The sequence below is a fragment of the Bombus pyrosoma genome, linkage group LG15 (genome assembly GCF_014825855.1).
Source record: "Bombus pyrosoma isolate SC7728 linkage group LG15, ASM1482585v1, whole genome shotgun sequence".
In the NCBI taxonomy this organism is placed as follows: Eukaryota; Metazoa; Arthropoda; class Insecta; order Hymenoptera; family Apidae; genus Bombus; species Bombus pyrosoma.
In genome coordinates, this window is record NC_057784.1 from 2,704,302 (window position 1) to 2,726,458 (window position 22,157).

The 22,157-nt window shown below is 38.2% G+C and overlaps 1 protein-coding gene across 44 annotated transcripts in view; it reads left to right on the forward strand.

Annotated features, from left to right (window-relative positions):
• LOC122576030 (glutamate-gated chloride channel) overlaps window positions 1-22,157 on the forward strand; it is an 87,608-nt gene that overhangs the window by 13,634 nt on the left and 51,817 nt on the right. The window contains exons 2-3 of one of the 44 annotated variants that reach the window (XM_043745743.1): window positions 6,650-6,828; window positions 14,134-14,262. The exons of 41 other annotated variants lie outside the window; for them this stretch is intronic. The gene's annotated coding sequence lies outside the window, so the exon portion shown is untranslated. The remainder of the gene's footprint in view (window positions 1-6,649; window positions 6,829-14,133; window positions 14,263-22,157) is intronic. 2 more of the 44 variants (XM_043745744.1, XM_043745742.1) reach the window with 2 other exon arrangements.

Consider the following 22,157-nt stretch of genomic DNA (forward strand, 5'->3'; position numbering starts at 1 on the left):
TGTACGTATTCTGAATGTTGAACGGTTGCATGTACATGTACACGATCGGAAAATAGAACGGTAACGATTCGATAGTGTACACGTTGACGCGCGACATACATACACGATTCGAAGGTTGTACAAAGTGGAAAATATCGAAGTTTTAACCGCGGTGGCGAGTATCGCGTGTTGTCGAGCGATGATGAACGATGCGTGAAATCGCCAGGGTTTCCTAAGCCGAATAGCTTAAAGTACCACTAACTGCTATAGACGGTCAATCGCCGTCAAAGTTATTCTTTTTGCTTTAAATCACTTTCTGTATCGTCACCACAGTGTCGCTTAATTCCTGGCTTCCTTACGTCCCTATACTCTTGGCGATAAGTGCATGTAACTAGGTTTCCTAAGTAAAGCTATACGGATAAACCAATGTCGTAATGTAGTATGGATCGATAAATATTTTAGTATCGACTTGGTATCAACTTATCGTTAACTTATTGTTTATTCGACTTGTATTATTAAGCAAAGTACCGTGTCTGCGCTACAAGGCAATGGGCTCACTGGCAACCATCTGTCGCCGTATAATTTTGTCGCTTACGAAGAGGACATTCAGTTTATGTTTTATAATAGCGCGTTTGACGACGCGGCTGCAGCACGATTTCGTTGTTGTTAGGAAAAGAAGAAATTGAACTTTCGATCGATGCGAGCGAGAGCGATAAATTGTCGCGCATTGCCTCGCGGCGCAGACACGGTACTTTGGTTCTTGCGAATATTGAATGCTACATATTTTGCAATTTCTTCTGTATAATTCAACTTTGAAGTTTGCGGACGCATAAAACGTTAAAAAAGCTCGTAGAAGGTGTTGAAAAAAATGCCTATTTCACTCACAGTTTATGTTCCTTACTCTAGAGAAATGAATGGTAATAGAGGTTCGGCTGCTGTATTTAATTTTGCTTCAGAATTGCAAGAACGAAGCATTCGTTATAATATTTATAAAGAACGATACAAATTTCTGTTTGGCCTCCATTTCTCTACTCGTTGCCAGAAAAATTTCAATTTCTACAAAACGTCCGCATCTTAGAGCGTATTCTATCGTGATGGAATTTCGAATTGGCATTTGATGAATTTTTCTATGAATTTTCTTCCTTATCTTGCTCGACACCCAGCGCTCTTCTATGTAATCTATGTCCCGAGGAGGGAAATGGAACGAGTATTTTCTGTTGATGACGATACTCGAAAATACGTTTTCTCTCTTTCTCTTTCTCTCTCGCTTTCGCAGTAAGCTCGCTGACATTTTTACATTTTTTACGAGTAACAACGTTGCTTGGCCAGCTAAGAGGATGAAACTCTGCAACAGCTATATAAATAATAAATATCCTCTTACGTATTACGCCGAGGAATAATCCTACTGTGTTCTTTACTTTCTTCGTGCCTTCTACGGTTCAAATCAAAACAAAACTTCGTTGTTTCCTTCACCTCGAACACCCAATATCTTTAATTATCCTGCGTTCGTTCTCCATTAATTAGGAAATTACTTGCGCCATATCGCTGTGTGCACTCGCAATTTCGCGAAGGATGTTTGCCGAACTTGCTGACTGGCTTGTCGAACGAAGATCGCTAACATTGACGCGAGCGTTCTGAACTCTCTTGAGTATACAAACTCGAATCTCTGTGAAAACGTACATTTTACTGAACATGACGAGCATCGTCCATAGCAAAAGAGAAGCAAGCCAGGTTCTTTCCGTAAACGAGACTCTACTAGTTCATCCCGATAAACTGTATCTATCAGATAACTGTACAAAAGTGAAGGAACTCGTCCTTTAGCAAATCAGATGTGGGTAATATAACGAAATCTATTACGAAAAAAGTTACACCGAATATAAAATACGGTACAAGTTCGTTCGTTTGGCAAAATGTTCCGGGTAACCGATGAGTTCGGATAATAGAGAAACGCTCGCAAACCCCAACCAACCGCTGCTACGAGTCTCGATAATAGAGGTTGACGTTCGGATAACCGATGTTGGGCAACTTTTCTCACGGAAACTGTGTTAAATTATATATCAGCTTGGACAAAACACAACGACTTCTGGGTACGCGTTAAAACTGAATAACTGAAAGTACTCACGAGCGTAGTTCGGATAATAAAGGCTCAGGTACGAGAGTTCATATAACCGACAGTAAACAAAAATTGGCTCGTTCGGTGTTGGGATAAATGAACTTCTACTGTATCCCATTTTTCCATACTTACGTCTCGGAAGGTTCTGTCTTGAAATTTTTCATTGGCGCGTTAAGAAATATAGTTTGCTATGTATGAAGAGGACGATCATTTTTCTCCGGAAAGAAGACGCACGAACAACTGCATCGCGTTTATGCGAGATATGCAGAACTCATCTTAAAATTCTAAATATTTGGGTAGACACGAAGACGATTGGTTCTATTCCAAGAAATAGGTCACCGTTGCTGCAGCATAGGTAAGATACAAGCGAAAATTATTATCACGTACCGTCGGTTATCGCGAACAAAAGAACGAACCATTAGTTTGCCAGCACATTAACACGTGTACCAAGTTGTTATAATTCAAGATTCTTTGCCTCAGGCTCTATTAATCGCTCGCGTGAAGTTGCAGATACGTTTGGCAATGTGTCAAACCTTTTCTTCGATTCAGAATTCCCATTCTCAAACTTCCGTAGGTGTTTGCATACTTGGTACAATTTGTTGCTTAACCAAATGATCGTTTCTCGATTTTTAATCAAACAAAGATCATTCCAATTAAAAATCGTTCTAACACGTTTATACATTTTGAACAGACGCGGCTTCGAGACATTTAACTACGTTGAACGCAGGTGTCTATATGAGATGAATTTTCATTCAGTTACAGTTACTGTATAGTCAAAGTATATTTTCTTTCACATTAATTAATAACAACTATTTTTCTTCAACAATATTTATGAAGTATACAGACTGTAGGGTTTAAGGGATTCTTTTGCGGAATATTTCATCCGCCATTCTTGTAGCATTTCCAATAATCTCACAAGAGTTAGTCAGCCTCGAATTGCCTCGAATTTGCAATAAAAAACTTTTCGAAAAATTGACTTTTTCAATAAAAAGTTACCTTGATTTTTGCAGATGGCACTGTGTATTTTTTGATTTTGATAGGGTTGCAGCTGACCCCGAGACGAATTCAACGACTTACTGTATTACGACCTATAAATAATAAAATACGTAACTTGGTCGAAATAAAACTATTTTCCATGTTAACGTTTCCAATTGCAAAAAAGGAGTGCGAAGGCGATAGCGTAGCGTGTCGTTGAATTCGTCCTGGCGTCAGCTACAACCCTATCGAGTCAAAAATACACAGTGCCATGTGCAAAAATCAAGGTGACTTTTTATTGAAGAAGCAAATTTTCGAAAAATTCTTTTTATTGCTGTTTGTAGCCAAGTTCCGAGTTTGTTTAACTTTTGCTTGAAACATCTCTTTGCGAGATTATTGAAAATATCACGAAAATGCTGCATACTCTTAATCTTTGCAGCCTGTATACCCGAGATAAAAAATCAATATCCAAAATTAGCAACCTACTTTCTCTATTGACAATAACGTGGAATCGTCGAATGTTTCTTAAGGAGCGTCGTTCGGACGATCAATATTATTGTCAATATTTGAGGTTCTCAACATTACTGTACACAAGAGATCCTCTAGATAATCAATGTACATATATTATCGATACAATGTTAAGAACTTTAAATATTGACAATAATATAGACAATAGCGTTGATAATAATATTAATCACTTGAACGCTACTTTGTACACTAATGCGACTTTGTCCCGTAAATTAAATACACGAATACGTAATTTAAGTTGCAAACTGTTCCATATTGTGTCGTATGACAGGATGAAATGATATTTCATCGTCGTCGGTAGAATTTTCTTTCTTTCAACTTCGAAACGCTGTTATAAGAACCTCGGCTATGTTGGTTCAGCAGTAAATGTTTGAATTAATCTTGAGCGATACCGTTGTCTCTTGTACATTGCTCGTCGTAAAACCACGAGTCGGTTCGTCAACTATTCAGGGTTGTGCGTACAGGAAATTCTTTGAAGCGGGCAATTCAGTTAAAAATAAACCACCTGTTTTTCACTGAAAAAATATTTTCTAACACATTTGATCTGGCATTTGTTCGTTTTTTCTTTCTTTCACGAATGATATTTCATTCGTTTGTTTCATTCATTTTTCATATTCTCGTATACCTCTGCATTCATAAGTATGGAGATGGAAAATAAGGAAAGGCAGAAAATACATCGTTGATTATTATCAATTACCAATGTAGAGTTTATCTAATATTGCTCTCTTTACTTAGACTGTCCTACCTAAAGCTTTTACGTTTTCTAAGATACGTTGGAATTTTTCAATGAAACGTTTGCAGAAATTCGAAGCAATTATTTTTCGATCGAGGCAAACATTTACGAGAAAGAAATTCAAGGATGAAGTTTCATTTCGATTTTTAACGATCCAGTTTACTCGCGAAGGGTTGAAACCACAGAATTATGAACATCCATGTATCGTAGGGAAACATTTTTCTACATATTCGAAGTCTTGACGACTGTTTAAGCTTTGACCATCTAGGTTAATTACCGTGTTTTTTTATGAGATCTGCAGATAACCTGGTACACTAGAGCCTCCCTTATCACAACTAAGAGGGAGACAAAAGCGTTCGGATGATAGAAGAATCCCTTTTCTGATACGAAATTTTATTTAGTCATATACAGATCAGAATTGATTGATAGATTCTTGAAATATTTATCAAATATTTATAGATTTTTACCTGCCAAGTCACATAATTTCTTCGCGATAAATAACTGCATAGAGTTAGATTAGAGTTCTTTTTGTACCTCGAACCGTTAAAGCTCTTTTCCCAGTGTCACGAATGCTTCATCATTTCTTCGTTATTTTTGTTTGCTGTTTCCATTTTTTCCCATTTTTATAAAATCGTCGTTATTGTCTTTATCGCAATGATATCATTTTATTATATCAGTATATCTAAGGTTTTTCTATAGTTAAGCGTTCTGTTACCCAGATATCTGAGGGATCTATACGCGCTTTAGATAATTTTCAATATCATGTTTTTTAATATCTCTGATTTTTCAACATCATGTATCTTTACCAATTTTGCCATTATTATAGCAATTTTTGTGTCTTGAGCGTTTCGATAACTATACGATAAACTCCACACTCCAAGTGGCTATCTTCCATCCCTATTATTTGACGTACGTGTGGAATTTCCGAAAGATTGTGAAATTGTTTGACACGACGAACCATTGACAGTAGCCATTTCGAGCACCTTCCACGAAGATAAGCTGTCGCGGATTCCTGTAACACGAAAGTGGGTGGCTATAAGCCTGAAACAGGGTCGAGTAGGACACGCGTTTGTACGGACTTTTTACATTGCTTTTGCGTTCCCTGTCCATTTCCGAAGTGGGTGCCGCGTGTTATGAAACGGCCTGTATATTATGCGTTTGTGTTAATCATTCAGTGAACGAAGAAGGAGAATGACCCGAGTGGTGATTCTGACAAGCGTATCGTTCCCTTTCATGGCTATTACGCGTAACGCGACACGTAAAACGATGGGATGAATAGAATTTCCGTAGGATTAACGGCGAAGTTTGTATCGGTTTTTAAAGCTGCTCGTTTAAAAGTTAAGCTCACGTTGTAGGTGGGTTCTGTATGGGAAATGTTGCGGCAACAACCATCGGGGGTAGAGCGTGGATTTTCTCGGCGTTCGCCTCGATTGTGAGAGAAGTTTTATCGAGAGCTGTCAGAGGCTGCCAGTGACGAGTCAGGCCATTCTACCGTGTTTCCGGTCTATCAATGACACAGCTGGATTTCGTTTCCGCTTGTCGAGCGTGCACCCATTGCAACTGAGACGCGAATAAAATTAGCGGTGTCAGGACTGAAATCCCTAAAGCTAACGAAATAACGAGTTCGATATACAAATTTCATTTCAGACTACGGAACGACGTGCGTCTTGACAATGTGACAAGTAGGATGATATACAGAGTAATGATGGCGCAATCGACGAAAGAGTAATTCTATGTGAAATATATACAAAATAAGCGAACAAAAATAAGCTGGCAGGTAGTGGGAACGGCTATCCACCAAGTTTCGTCAAATACGTATTTTTATAATACAGATTCTAAATATTAATACGAATCAAGTACACATAACACTGGAGTACCGTCGTTGCTGCATAGTATCTGGTAGACTTTTCCAATGAAAATTCTACATATCCCGTCTCAACATTCTTCTTAGCTTGCATTGTGTTGTTACAGCTAACGGGAGTAAGTACTATTTGTGTCACCAGAGTAGGTAGCGTGTAGGTAGCTTGAATAGGTAGCGAGAAGAAGCACTGAATGAAATTATCGATCTATTATATTCAAGGGATGACTCGCATAATGTCAGAATTTGGATGCTTGTGAGAACGTATGAGAACCCACCAACTACTAATAGTTTGATTAAACCTCGATCGTATCTACTTCCACTTACTGCCACTACTACTTACTGTCCATTTATTTTTGTCCGCGGCTGTACTTGACAAATTTTAACAAACTCGATTTCCTCGAGAACGAGACGTCGCGCGAGAAATCCTTCTTTTGTATTTTCGACTTATTTCTTCACGCAGAATCGCTTCCCTGTCGACTATACGATACCGTGATCAGTGGGACCCGCTGGACTTCGGATTGAAAATCTGAACGCAAGCGTTGCGAACGCGAACGCCGAAGGAATCGGATCCAAAGGAAGACGACAGAAGGAACGGACCGTTCGTATTGTTCGTCGAGTGTGAAAGAAGAGAAAGAGAACGTAAGTCGAACACGGTATTATGGCTCGACCTCGGTTGACCCGAAATGAAAGCTAAGAGGAGGGGATGGGAGAGAGCTTGATTCTCTGTCTACCGTGTGACGTCAGAGGGTGGAAAAGCGAAAGAGTAGGAGAGGGAGAAGGTTGCTGCGTATAACGGTATCGAAGACTGACCGACCCCATTTACCACCGCTTTTAGTTCCCACTTTGGCCCAGGAGTATTAGCCTCCATGATTCTCGTGAAAGGATACAGAGAAATACTCGAAAGCTATTAGGTTCGAGAGCTTTTCGTCTAAATAAATCATTGCATTATCCTTATTTTCATCGAGCTTCAGGTTACCACTAGCTTTTAATCGGAATTAACGTTTACACGTACCATTGCGATCGAAATTTTCAATTAATATGTAATTAGCGTGTGACGTCCATTCTGTCACGCTGATCAAATACAGTAGCCGGCAAAGGTATCTGAATATTTATACAAATGATTTCTCAATTTGTTATTCGTGCTGTACAAAGGACTTTGTACAATACGCGACACGGTACGATTATCACGATCACATTGCTAAAGTTTGAAACAAATTTCGAAACTAAAGACACGAGTACGTACGTAACACATTACATATGTGTAGAATGATCGGTAAAAGTAATGGAACATTTATCGCAGAAGATTTTTAAATGAAATTTTGCTAATAAAACAAATTATGGAAAATTTATAAAAGGTCTGCCAATGAAATTTCAAAACGTTTACTATAATAACGCGCATAACACGATCGTAAAAGTTTCTGTACGTTTCAAATACCGTGGCGAGCCGTCGCGTTAACGAACAACAACTGGTAAGTGCACGCAGAACGGCACGATACCTCGCGATCATATATTTCCTATCGCGAAAGATCGACTTTCGTTTGTATCAGAGGTTGTTCAAGAATACCAAGCGTAAATAATTAGCAGGCGACGAAGGAATTGATATTCAGATGGAAAATCAGCCTCGTTATTTAATTACCAATGCCGGTACAACTGTGCCAAGTCTTGTTGGGATCGGTGCGAGTCTCTCTGTTGTGAGTTATTTTAAGAATGTACGAAGGACATTCAGCTAAATCACGAAAATACTGTTTACGGGGTCAAGGCCGCCCATTTAATATGCATCTCGTTCATTTATAATAACTGCAAATTTTAACCTTTTGCACGCAGTAAAGTTTCTCGAAGCAAGTATCGCGTCAGTCGGAGCCAGTACGAGGCTAAGCTATCTAAACATTGGCTCGTTAAAAAATGAATATTACTGCTCGTAAAACGGCTGAACGTTCTCGTCGAAACGTAGTTCTCATCCTGGTGAATTGTAATTTTTACGTGATCGTAACTTCTTGCGCGAGAACTAGAAGCAAAAAGGATTTAACGAGATTGTCCGAGAAATTGTTCGATATGTCGGATTGCTGCGAAATTTCGGAAACATTTTAAAGTATTTACAACGGTCAATGTATCGCTAAGATATATATGCACCTTTTCTACCGATAAGCTTTGGTTATTTTTTGAACAGTCTCGTGGTCTCTCTTTGTCGAAACACTTTCCGAGCAACGTAATACAATTTTCGACGCTTCCTTCGCTCTCGATTAATCGGTGACATAGTAGAGCTCTTCGGTTTTGGCGTTGAAATTTCTAACAGGCTACGATCTTTCATGCAATTTACTCGGAGGTTGCGTTATCGTTACGCGTTAATCGATGCTGCACGTGCAAAACGAGAACACGTTTGGGATTATAATCGTAATTACAACTCGCTTGCTCCGTATAATAATGCTATCGCCCTGGTTACCAATTGCTCCATTAATTATAGCGTTCAGTAACGGTGTTTCGAGCGTGCACTCGGTGAAATTCCGTCGTTGCGATTAAACGAAACAAGATTTTTATCATCAGCGTGAAATGAAAAATTTGAACGATTGTGTTACTTGTGTTCTCGTGTCGTCAGACAGCTGTAAGCAGTACGTGCGGATTGTAACATGTAATTGGAAATTACTATCGATCGTTAATTTTATTTATCTGCGAAGATGAGTACTCTCGTACGTCTAATTAAGGAATTAATCAGAAATATCTAGCGATAAGCTTGACGCGTTGATACGCTTGACGCGATTACGAAACTGTGGCGTGCGAGGATTCTTTTCCATTCGCTCGATCTACGCGACATTTCCACGCAGACGATACGCGCGAATGAATCGACAGAGTGACGATTATCTGATTGTTATTCGTAACGTTGATCGGCATATTTATAGGGAAAAATATCGTTGCTATTGTACGTAACTTGCGTCCATGGAAATTTGCAATTTCCGTTTATAACATTCATCTACAGTGGCTATCGTCATAATTTTTAAATGTTCGATCATTAAAAAAAGAACGAAAACGTTTTAATCCATTCTGTTCATTGAATTTTACAACTCACGTTTATAACATTCGCCTATAGCGACCGTCATTAATTTCTAAATGTTTGTTCATTAAAGGGAACAATGAAAATATTTTATTGCTATCTTCGGTAAGCTTTGCAAGCATCGGTTGCAATCAACTTAGACAGCAACGTTATATATACTACAACAGTGATAGTCTATTTACACGAATGAAGAGGCAAAATTTACGTGGCATTTTTATATAAATAAGATAAAAGTTAATCTGAAGAAAAATTCAACTGGTCGAGATTAAGTTGAAAATGCGTACAACTGTACCGGTAAAGAACAACGGATTTCGATATAGCCTCGTACGTATTGTATTTCGATCACATTGGCATTTCTAAAATTGGACATGCCAATTCTTTTCGAAGCATTATCTCGATTCGCAAATCGAATATTTTTGCGATACGTTCTTAAAAAAAAGTATTTGTTCAAATTAGAGTAACATACAGCAAGGAGCGCATAAACGAGGAAAGTCTTAATAAGTGGAAAGATTCAGTGTAATTTAGTTTGTAATTACCGTTGCGTAGAATAAAAATTTAAACGTCCTCCAAAAGTGTATTTTTACATCGCACATTATAGGAAAAGAGTAACCAAATTTTCTATAATACAATGAAATTTCCGAGCAAGCGGTTTTCCCCACCCATACTTTCGCCACTGTACGAACAAAGTTTTCTCGTTTATGCAAATACGTATCGGTCCAGAACGCTGGTTAAATTCTGACGAAAGATAAAGACAGTTTCGAGCCTTTTTTGCACAATATTTGCGATAAAACAAAGATGTCCTACATATTACACGTAGGATATCCATATATGCACATGTAATTGTCCCACTTTATAGAAATACGGCATAAGCTTTAAGACGTAAGACAGAGGAGAGTAGGAAACTACGAGTAGACAATTATGGGGATAATGGGACGTATCTCCGCCCTATAGTGTCATCTCGTAATGTCTGCTTTTTAACGGGATAGTCGTTTTTGAAGAAGCACGTAAAATGGTAGAGCAGGGCTTCTTCAAGCGGGTTATTAACCCCATTTTCTTTCTCTATAGTCAACTTGCCCCTTATTACGCTAAATTGCCACTCGTACACGATGTCGAAGTTTCGCTTTTCGTTTCTTACAGCGTGATCGTAAAATTGGCCAATAGTAGAAGTTTACAAGCTTCAGAGACCGAGACTCTTAATTTGAGCTACGGTAGTCGACAAAAGGAAGCTTAGATACGAACGGCGAGAAAAGCTGCGTAATTTTACAGAGGAAAATTTGTTCGTTTAATTGCAAGTTTAAGGTCGCATGAAATTTCCAACTTTATTAGCGACCGTAACGTGAATAGTCAACGTGACAGACGCTCGACCTATAGTAGGTGGTAAAGACCAATATATATCGTTCAGGAAAGCTAGAACTTCTTTTTCGCAAGAGTCTTTCTTTTCTGTAGCGTGTTTAGCGAATTTGGTAAGTACCAAAATAAGATCGTATCGTAAGTACAGAAACAAGAGCGGTGAATAGATACAGTGGTCGGAATTTCCATCGTCATCAAAACGGGATAATTAGATAAGATTTTATCAAAAAATATAGTGGCTCGTTGAAAACTTCGACCACTGTATATGATACATATACTTCGGAATAGATAGCTATCAGCAACATGGTGTAAAATATCTAACGCAAAAGTTATACCAACACGCGCATATAGGCAAGTAAGTTGCTTAGTTAACTATAAACTTTCTTTCGCTTTGCTATTCTATTTTAAAGCACTCTAAGCATAAGTAGACTACGGTCTCTTTTGCATTTATTTAAAAAAAGGTGGGAATGTGACATATCGTGCTTTCTACCCTGGGGTATTCAATTGATTTAAAAGGCTGACGTAGGTGCCTGCATGCGTGTGTAGCGCGTATAACCCCTGCTGCAGTTAGATCAATTAGCGACCCTACTTAACACTTTACTTTACGACCTACCTATATCGTTTCCACCTGGTGCACATTTAGTTGAACGTGCTCTATTCAGAAAACCTTGGCCTACATGCAGCGAGTTCGTATATCGTAATCGTTCAATGACCAGAAAGCATTAGAAATCGTTTGAGATGATCAACGATGCGTATGAATGGCTTGCAAAAGTCTTTGTAAAAATATTAGGCTAGGCTGATTGAAAATGCCCGTGGAAGCTAGTCTGACTGGCACGGAAAGATACTACTGTGTCATGGCTTCGCCGAAGGTCAGGCCATTCCGTATATTCGAATCTTTCATCTATTTCATCGATTTTACCGAATATTTCTTCTTTCCGTTCGTTTATTTCGCTGATATTTCTATAGCATAAACTACCGGTTTTACAAGTGTTTACGACATCCACTGGTTTCGTTTGAAATATGACAATTAATCCAAGGTATCAGGAGAACGATCGATCGAACAGGATTGCGACGAGCGTGGCAAACAATCGTTGAAACTATTTGCAGTTATATGATTACGCTAACCATCGTAGTTTTCTATCCTAAGTTTGTGTTTGAAGCGAATTGCACGAAAGATTGCGAAACATCTGCTCCGAGTCTGAATTACTAACGCAAAACAATGTATAATATGTGTGAAATCGAATATCTACGAGTGCAATAACAATACGAATCTCAGAATTGTTGGAAATAGCGATCGAAAGACGCGACGAATGTAGATTAAAAAATATCTAATTTTCTTACATGAAACTGATAAGATTACCATTCTTATATATTAAACGATGTTAATATATATCTCGAACGAGATAATAATTGCTAAAATTTTTGACGATTGCCAAATGATCTTTCAGGTTTGCACAAGTTTTTGTAAATGTAGTAGCGATTAGTCGAGTTGGATTATTACGTCGGAAGGATTTGTAAAACGAGCGACTGAGGTGAAGTGTGAAGAACGAGAATAGTTAGAGATGCTCTAGGTACAAGAATATCTTCGGATCTCTTGGTTACGGTATCGGTTCGTGCGATCGAGTGGGCACTTGTCAGGGATGGAAGGTCCTCTCGATAAAATATATGCGAAAGAACGAGCCTTAAGCATAACACGAAGGTCCAACGGTCCATAAATTACAAAGCGTTCGAGCTTGGTCCCTTAACAAGAAAGAATCTTCTTTTTATGCTTTCCACACTAAATTCCGCGTTAATTAAAGCGGTGAGCAAGCGGTGGCTACATCTACGTAATATGGTGTCTTTTAACCCATTAAGAGCCAAAGTTGCGTTAAAACGATATTTCATTTATAATTACTTCGTAGCTAATTTACACTGAATTCGTACGCGTTAAATTCTATTAAATTCTCATTACATTACTTCTATCGTATTATAATTTTATATTTTTTCGCTATTATCTCTTTTTTCATATACATCCAGATAGATGGAATTTGAAGAAATTTTAGGAAATCGACGCGTCTTTTTCCATATCGCTGCAGTAAATTATTCTTTCTCAAATTACAGAAATTCTATCGCTAAAAATCGCATACATTTCTTGCGCTTTGTGCATACATTTTTTGTGCTCGAAACAATAAGTTGCTTCGTGTACTTTCCCTTTTTAATAACGTTGCATCTTCCCTGCATTTACACAATTATTTCATCGCTCGATGCTTAATGGAATATTATTGGACGCAGCGTTGATCGACGTTAGATTGCTTTTAAGCTTGCAGGTTTCGTGAATGGATGTGGTTGTGCTTGTTATACGTATATCTTTCAGTCAAAACACTCGATAAAAAGCGTGAATGATTATTGATTATCGAAAGATAATTAAATTGAATTTCATCAGGCTAAAATTGATGCGTCACTAATATCGCAATTACAGAATTTATCGATCGATCGGTCGAATCGTTTTAACTTGATAAGATTTCAATAAGACTCGGCTATATCGGGAATAAGTCGATCTCGATGAAATCTAGCGTTCTCCAGGGCCTCTTTCCCGTCTATTTGATGTTTTCTTCGATATCGTAATTTAAACCCGCGTTATCGGAGACAGACATTGATATTCAGTCAAAATAAATAATTTATATCCGTTTAGAATTAGAACGTGGATCGTTTAACTCGCGAATTATTGGCTGGACATTGATCTCCTTTTCATAAACGAAAAGAACGCTCGGTACTTTAATATAATCTGAATTTTCTCAATTAAATTTATCTGCATCGTTGACCGTCCATATTATTCGCCTACTTTTCAACGAAGCGTCGATCGTAAAGCTACACGGTTCTAAAAGAATTTATCTTTTTCTGTACTTAACCAGACAATTTCCTGTTCCCTTGACTTTTCCAATTGTTGCGCGAAATTAAAACTCGATTAAAATGCCATAACGGTATCATTCTTTCTCGGAGGGATAATCTTAATGATAAATTACATGGGAAATAATTGCGCTGCTGAATAATTTTCATTGCGAATATAATCGTACCTTAAACGATATTTCACGTGATCAGCCGTAATCATAATATGCACGGAATATTGGCTCGAACCTTATCAGTTTTCCAGAGGTTCTTAGTTAGATCGTTGAAGATTGCGGTGAAAAACGCGACGGCCGCGACACGTGAACCTAAAGTCGGCCGAATTTTTCTTCCTCTTATCCCCCTTTTTATACGATCACCATCGACACCGTGTATCGCAATCTATAAAATGAAACAGAGTCGCGAAACAAAGTTGAAAATCGATAGATCGAAATTAGATTAAACGTGTATTTATATCCGTGTAACACGTACATAGCTATATGTATCCAAGGTTCCCTGGGGCAAATCCGTCGCATCATTTTCCAGACGCATGGCTCCCACTTTCACTTGAACCGAGAATTGAATTTCATCATCGATCGCTCGTTATCGTCACGTGTTCTCAGATCGTAGCTTGCGCGTTGCTCGTGTTTGCTTATGATCGTGTGTTGGTTCGATGTATTTTTTAGCGGATCTAGAGAGCGGCTCGGGATAATCGTTGAGAATCGTTGGCTACCGTCGCTATCAGAACGCAATTGATCAGAAAATAATCGAGGCAAGCCAGTTGGTGGAAGAACAGCGCGCGGAACTTAATAGAGGTAAGTCGAGCAGTGGACTATTGGCATCGTGGGTAGACAGCTCGTACACCCAACTGTTATGGCCTACTGTTCTAAAATTAGCTTAGAAATGGAATTCCAATGGAAAACAATGTCGAATCGAAAAGAGACCTAGTGGATCCTGCTGATGGGGAAAGCTAGCTAGGGTCAAACAGGTGCGATCGTTCTCACGATTAAATTGCTTCTTCCGTTCGGTTTGATCAATGTCGTAGATCATGGTTCCTATTTTTTTTAATATACGTCATCGTTCGAAAGATTCTATCGTTTATTTTTCATTAAACTGTCTTTACATTCAAATTATAGAGATGGCTGGCAACTAAGTGGTTGCGGATTTTGTCAATACCAGCTAATGACAAAATCCGCAACCATTTAGTTGCCAACCCAATAGATACATAAATCAAGATTCTGAGAATTTGAATTTGCTCGCGTATTCCAACTTTTAAAAGTCTCCCTTTAGTTACATTAATCATCCGGCACTTCTCTCTTTGTGTTCGCTCGAATGTCTTGGAATAATAATTTGTTTCACGCTAATCGATACCGCGCAACTTGTCGTTACATTAATTGTTTTAACCGTGTGCTAGATTATTCCAGCTCCTCACAGCCACAAGATAGATCTATTCGGTAAACCTTAGTCTCTTTAAAACACTCGTTGGAACGTATACTTAAATTTATTTTTATATTTATATTTATAACTTTAACCTATATATACATGTTAATTGTAACCTTCTCCTACTTTCTTATCTTATACGCCAAAGGGTTTATTATTATTTTCCATCTAAATAAATAAGTGTATAAATAAATGAATAATTAAGTTCCACAATTAAGTAACGTTATTCTCCGGCGCGATACGATGGATTTTTTTACGACAATAAGGCACGATATTGTTTTATTTAAAAGAAACAATGAATTAACTTACACCGTTCTAATACTCAACAACCACTCGTACAATATAATATCGCGATACGATTAAATCGATTTTTGCAAGCCGGTATGCTATTAATATGCTCTTTATCTTCGGATTTAAATTTTGATTCGTGCCAGTGATTACGAAAGTCGTATATCTTTTTTGTTTCGAGATATATACAGTTTTGCGTTTGGCGAGTCTTACGCGAACTGAATTCTTTTTAACGACTCAACCGCCAACTCGATCCAACGATTCAATTTCCACCATCTTGCGGACATTGTCTCAGCTTGTAACGTAAACAGACGTAACACAAAGTATAAGCGATAGACTCATTTCTCGACTCAGCTCGCTTTCATAATCATCGACACGATTATAAGTCGAACGAAGAAGTAGTATATACATCAAACGGTGAAATATATTAGCGCTGTATTTAATAAGTGATCTAAATTTGCAGTCTGTTGCAAAAAGGTAATAGGTACAGCCTCTAATTATTAATTAATACACCTTGTTCTTTTGTATTATTCTTCGTACTATTGTTGTTGTTAATAATACAATTATTAATTCGTACACTTTGGTCAGGCTCAAATATTATTTACTAGAAATCGAACAAAGTGTAGCTATTACCAAGGACAAACAGATCGAATAATTAATACATAATAAAATAATTAAAGTAACGAGTAGGGCTTTCGTCGTGGGATTGTTTGGAAAGATCGATTAACTGTGCGACACTGACGAGAATCGCGTGCTTAGAACGTCGAAGTAGATCGAGAACGGAACTTTGTGCGACAGCGACGGAAAGACGTCGAGGTTAATTGGTAGTTTTCAGAGACTCGGAAAAGTCGTGTATCGAGCTTGTTCATATCGAGAGCTGACCGGACTTGCAAAGTTCACGAATACAAGACGAAGAATTCCATCGAAGGAGTTGCTAAAGCCGATTGAAATCGAGTTTGCGTTACAAATATGATTTCAAAGGTTTCCGGCGTGTGTCTCCCACAGTTTCTACGTTTTCAAAGCATTTCTAAGGTATTGCGTAAGGTCGTAAATCATAACGTTCTAAGCTCAAGGTACATTATTTCCATCCTTATAATTTTCATTCTTTTTATCGATACGAGCGTGTAGTTTCCGAGCAGCTGTGCACTACGAGCGGAACGCTCGTGTCAAAGAACACGCGAAACACGCGTCCGTAATCGTACAGATTCGTGGACAAATTTGTTGCCAAACAGATTCGCTACGTAGGAATATCGTATCTTCTGCTAAATTAATTTACGCGCCGAAGAACGATATTTTGAGCGCGAAAAGCGAGAGCAACACGGTACGACTAGCCACAGCACGTTATTTAAAAATTCTTTAAAATATCGTCCCTGGAATGTAAGATAAAGAGTCTACCCGGTTGGAAAGTTTTGCACATCGTTAACAACTTTCTGAGAAGTTGTATGCTCTACCCTGTTCTTTTATACGCACTTCGATCAAATGCTTTTCAAATCAGCATGAATAAGAAAAAGATGGAACACTTTGTTTTCCAACGAAAACTCCGTTGCTACTGGCCGACGGAACACAGAGTCGTCGCGCGATAAAAAGTCGCGTTATATTCTTCAACTTTAGTACACTCGAAAATGCTCGAGTTTGCTCGGCTTTGGACGGTTGTTCACGCGAACGATATTCGTGTCGTAAGCGTGTACGTGTGCATCGTGTGACGAGGAAACGGTGCCAAGGTACAAAACTGTCGCATAGTGCGTATGCATAGCGCTACGTATTTCTACTAACACACGTACGTCTGCGTTTATCTACGTATTTCTACCACCGATATTCCTACGATACGTTAATATATTATAAACAGACGATAGAGAATTGTATTTTGAAAGAATCGATTTGAAACATTTGCAGAGCTTGAAAACTTAATGGCATCGATCTACACGGAACGTCCAGAGTCTAGACGAATGCTTTTTCATAACATTATTCTCGTTATTACGGAAAAGGGACACATATGCAAAAATAGCATGCTCGATCGATGCCACTGGTTCACGATTCTCCTTTCCACCATATAATTTCATCGACCCTTGTAACGTATTGTTTGTAACAATTTCGTATTATTCATCCCTGAATCTATCGTACAATATTTTAATTAAATTTACGACGGTTGCAGAACGCTTATTATACTTTCTCTTTTTCTTTCCTTTCATATAATAAGTATACCGCATTCGCTAATCTTCGCGGTTTCAACTATAGCGTTTGTGGCGGTAGAGTAGGCAAATGTAAATCGTAGGCGAGACGGGAAACTTTGAGTCGCCTATAAGTAGTAATCATTTCAATTTCTTCTATGGAAAAGTTGCAAAGCTATGTTTACGTTTATTACGCTACTTGTACAGTTCTCGTAGAAATAACCATGCAAGTTACTTTATATTCGACACGTTAACCTTATTTCCCAGCTGGACGACACGAACCAACTGGATGTCCTAAAACTAACGTTAGAATCTCGCAGAAAAAGAGATAATACTTCCCTCGCAATGTACGTGGCTCGCGAAAGCACTTATTCGAACGCTTATAGAAATGTTTACGCATACGGTATGTGCGTCATATACGACGTCATGTACAACAAAGTATTCATGGCACTGCAGAATCGCGGTGGCTACAAAAAGTATTTGCAGTGATCGCAACGGCGCCAACTACGAAATAGAATATGAAAGGAGCAACTCACGCCACATGTAAATTAGCAATATCATCAGTGTTATCAAATATAGCCGGCGAAGCTATTAGATTGTCCGAAAAGTGTCTTTCTTTTACAGGCGCGTCTTTTACAACGACGCATCTTAATACATACGTGATATCTAATTCGTCGAACGTTGTAATCTTTATCTTGATAGTTCGTAATTCGATAAAATAATATAAAATGGAAAATGTTGTGCATCCACTATTTCCTTATAAAACGAAAGAAACTTTTCCGACGACCTAATACTATCGCAAGAATAAATATGTGTACGTGAAAGTGAAGTCTTTAAACATCCATTAAAATAATTTTCAAAGCAGAATACATTTCCTTTGATATCTTTCAACGCTTTCATGGAGATTCCCTTGCGCAAAGTACTTCTTAACTATGGAAAAAGAAAAGAAAAATACGATGCCTCAGGTAGAAGTCGTCAAGTTCGATAACATCTGTCCGAACATGAAAACGCTTAATCAAGGAACTCACCACTACATTGTCTTATCGTCCCGAAATGTTAGTCCGTCTGTACCGTTCAAGCGTCTGAAAATTTCAAGTCGATGGCTTCGACGGAAACAGCTTCAACGCTTCATCCGCCCCACCCTCTATATACGTATAATAATAAACGCGTATAAAATCGGTTAATACGTTTCCAATGAATGTCTCCTAACTACTATGTACATTTTCAAACTTTTCCGACACTCAATCGCGAGAGCTGTGTCCCGTTATAGAATCAATGAAATTTCAAAATGTTTCACATACAATGTAAATAACACATACGTGAAAGTTCTCTATAGCCTAGCATTCATACACTTTCGTCATTCACTGTAGCGAGATCAGAATACGGATTAAATATATATATCAAACTGAATTTGCGAAGAACAGGAATTTTTAGGGATGGAGGTCGAGCATAGATCAGCCAGCGATCCGAGTTCCCAGTCCTTTAACGGCATCAACGCATATGGTCCTGGTACACGCGATATTTCCTACGCGAACACGTTAGGCCGACGTTAATACACCACGATGTTCCGTGACTCTGTTGTCCATCGTTTAATATTCACGTGCTTGTGACACGTCGACGTCGACGCCGAGTCCAACACCGATGCTGTCGCCGTCGTCGCGTCGAGTACGCGTTTTATACGTCCATCCGTTCAAACTGGCCAATAAATAAATTATTATTCGCCGATGCGAACAAGCGCTTTTAACGTCGCTTTTTCGATTCTCGCGATAAAGAATCCACCGCGTTGTCGCTGGACTTTAGTAAATAATTGACGAGCTTCCTTGAAAAAGAAAGGGCCTATAGATCTGTGGCGAACGTATGCACACGTATATGGCTACAAAAAGTATTGTTCTTTTAGTTTTCAGTCTTTTTATCGTGTTCTACATTTCATTTTCGTGGTATCAAATTTTGTAGCTGTACGAAACACGAGCTTGTACAAATAACACGAGCTTTAATATATTGTACTTTGACCTAATTAATCAGGTGGTAAATGCTATAGTAGATACAACGACGTGCAAATACTTTTTGTAGCCGCTGTCTCGAGTACATTTTCTTTGGTCGAATAGTTACGTTCGTTTTTATGAAATTTGTATTTACCTTGAAAGTATGATAACACCTTTGTGGAATTTAAGCTTCGCATAGATCGCACTATTTTATGAAAACTAGCAGTGTACTGATTCGGTTCTCAACAAGGGAAAGAAGATTACGGAGTTCTCGGTTATTTTAAAATTTATCTCTCGAGAAAGTTCGGAGAAAACAGATGTCTACGATGCGGTGTAAATATTAATCTCCTACCACAAAGTTGAAATTTACCTCGAACAACATCGATATCTTTGCTATGGACTAACTGACTCGATCGAACCTTCATTTCCACTGAGTTCGCGTTAAATCCTTTAAATGATTCGAGCTCCTCAACAACACGCCGAGAAAGTTCTGCAGGCAGGAACGAAAGTCCTTCTCACACTGACTTGCGAGAGATTTAGTATAATGAAAAAACTTTGACAAATTTTTTTGTCAGGCTTTTTGAATACAGCTCGACCCGACTTCGAAAGGGACTGAAAGCCGTCCTGTTTTTGTTTGACCCGAGTTAGCCGAGGGAAATAGGTTGTCCAACGGAGTAATTATTCGACAAACTTGCAACTCCCCTAAAGAGGATTATTTCAGCCTTCTGTGAAACAAAGACGGCCGTTTTTTTCAACGGGCTTTCTGTATTTCTCGAAAGGATGGAACCATTTCGAACAGTAAAATTGGAGAAATTAAAGAAGGAATCGTCTTATTGTTCGTAATCTTCTGGTTAGGAAGACGTAACGAATGGTTAGTTAGAATGGTTCAGCACGCAGTGTACACGAACCGGGCCACGGGGCCAAGGTTGAACGTTGATTGTTACTAACGTTGCTGGCAACACCCTGATGGCTGGTCAGTGGCAATTCCGAGAAAGCTGGCGCGACTTAGCGTCGCGATATTCCGAAACCGAAAGCAATTCTATACCGCGTTGCTCATAAGAATCAGCTCATAGGAATAGCATGTATATCTTCGCAAAGATTAATGACGAAATATTAATAATTGGCAGCTACATCTACTATGTTTCTTGTGAACTCGCCAGCCTATCGATCTAAAGGACCTTAAAGGCATAGCGATAATATATTTTATCGTTTGCTATACAGGTCGTTCCAGATATCAACTGACAAACTTCGCCAACATGTTTTGGGGGGCAGAGCAACAGCAAAAATTATTATATACACCATGGGTATATATTCATGATCATTTTGAACAATTTGTGTAAATAAATCAAAATAAACATAAATGAAAATAAATGATTAACATTAAAAACCAAGTAACTCGAGTGCATCTGATCATTTGTGCTGGTACACTGTCCTTTCCATATCTCGGAAACGAACACGAATCGACCTATGGTGCACGCAACATATTTTGCTCGAAATGGCCTTCTAAACATGTTGGCAATGCTTGCCAATTGAGATGTGGAACACCCTGCATACAGGGTGGGGCAGATAAAGTGTTATACGGACTCCGTATTCTCTCCAAAGCCATTGCTGATATCAACTAGAAATTTTCCGGTGTTAAATGGTACAGAGGGGTTAGCACTTTAGGGTGTAAGATATTGTAGGGGTGAGTTTCTTAAGGGTGCAAAGCATGCTAATCCCATATTTTCTTTAGTAGAATGGCATATTAATTTTTTGATGTTCGAACAAATTTTATCAAAGCTGACAAACTTTTAGCTGTTAACATTCTTTTTCATTTTGCTTAGCCGAGGAGTTGTAGCGGGAAATACTTTACGCGAGCCAACCCCATGAACGTGTCGAAAGATATCAGAAGGAATGTATTCTGCTGTGGAAATTATTTTCCATGTAAGTCACTTGGTCTACCACAAATTGATTCTTTTTTATGGAGTTACGTAAAGGAAAAGGTGCCCGCAACGGCACCAACTACGAGAAACGATATGAAAAGAAGAATTCACGCCGCGTGTAAATCCATAACTACAGCAATGTTATCGAATGTTCGCGAAACTATTACCACAGGAATAAATATGTGTTTGGAAGCAAACTTTTTCAACATCTAATAAAATAATTTTCGAAGCAGAATACATTTCTTTTGATATTTCCCGACACTTTCATGAAGCTCCCCTTGCGTAAGGTATTTTCTGTTTAAGTGTGTAAAGTAAAAAAGCGATGCTTTAGATAAACATCCAATCAAAAGGAAAGAAAAGTGGGGTTGGTATCTTTCCTACTCTTAATAAACTCACCCCGCAATATTTTGCAGCCTAAAATCTTACCACCTCTGCACCTTTTTGCATCTGAAAATTTCAAGTTGATATCTGCGATAATTTTAGAGAAAGCGGCTTGTGAATTTATCTACCCCACCCTGTATACATTATATTATATTATATTAGATTGTCCCAAAAGTTTCTATTGTTTTATACGGAAATAATAGATGCACGATGTTTTTTGTTTTATATTTTATGAATTATGTATGATCCATTTTGTAAAACATAATATAAAACAAAATATGTTGCGCATCTATTATTTCCTTATAAAGCGAAAGAAACTTTTGGAACAACCTAATATTATATATTATCTTATCTTTCTATATGTTTGAAAAATCTTTTTTCGGTTTCTAATTAAAAAATTAAGAAACCCAAGAATAACAAGTTCATCGAGTAACAAAATATTTGTATAAAGTTTGACACTTGTAAACGTCAATTTAATTACATTGACTTTGAAAGGTCAATTCAATGGTGTTGTGACATATACTATACT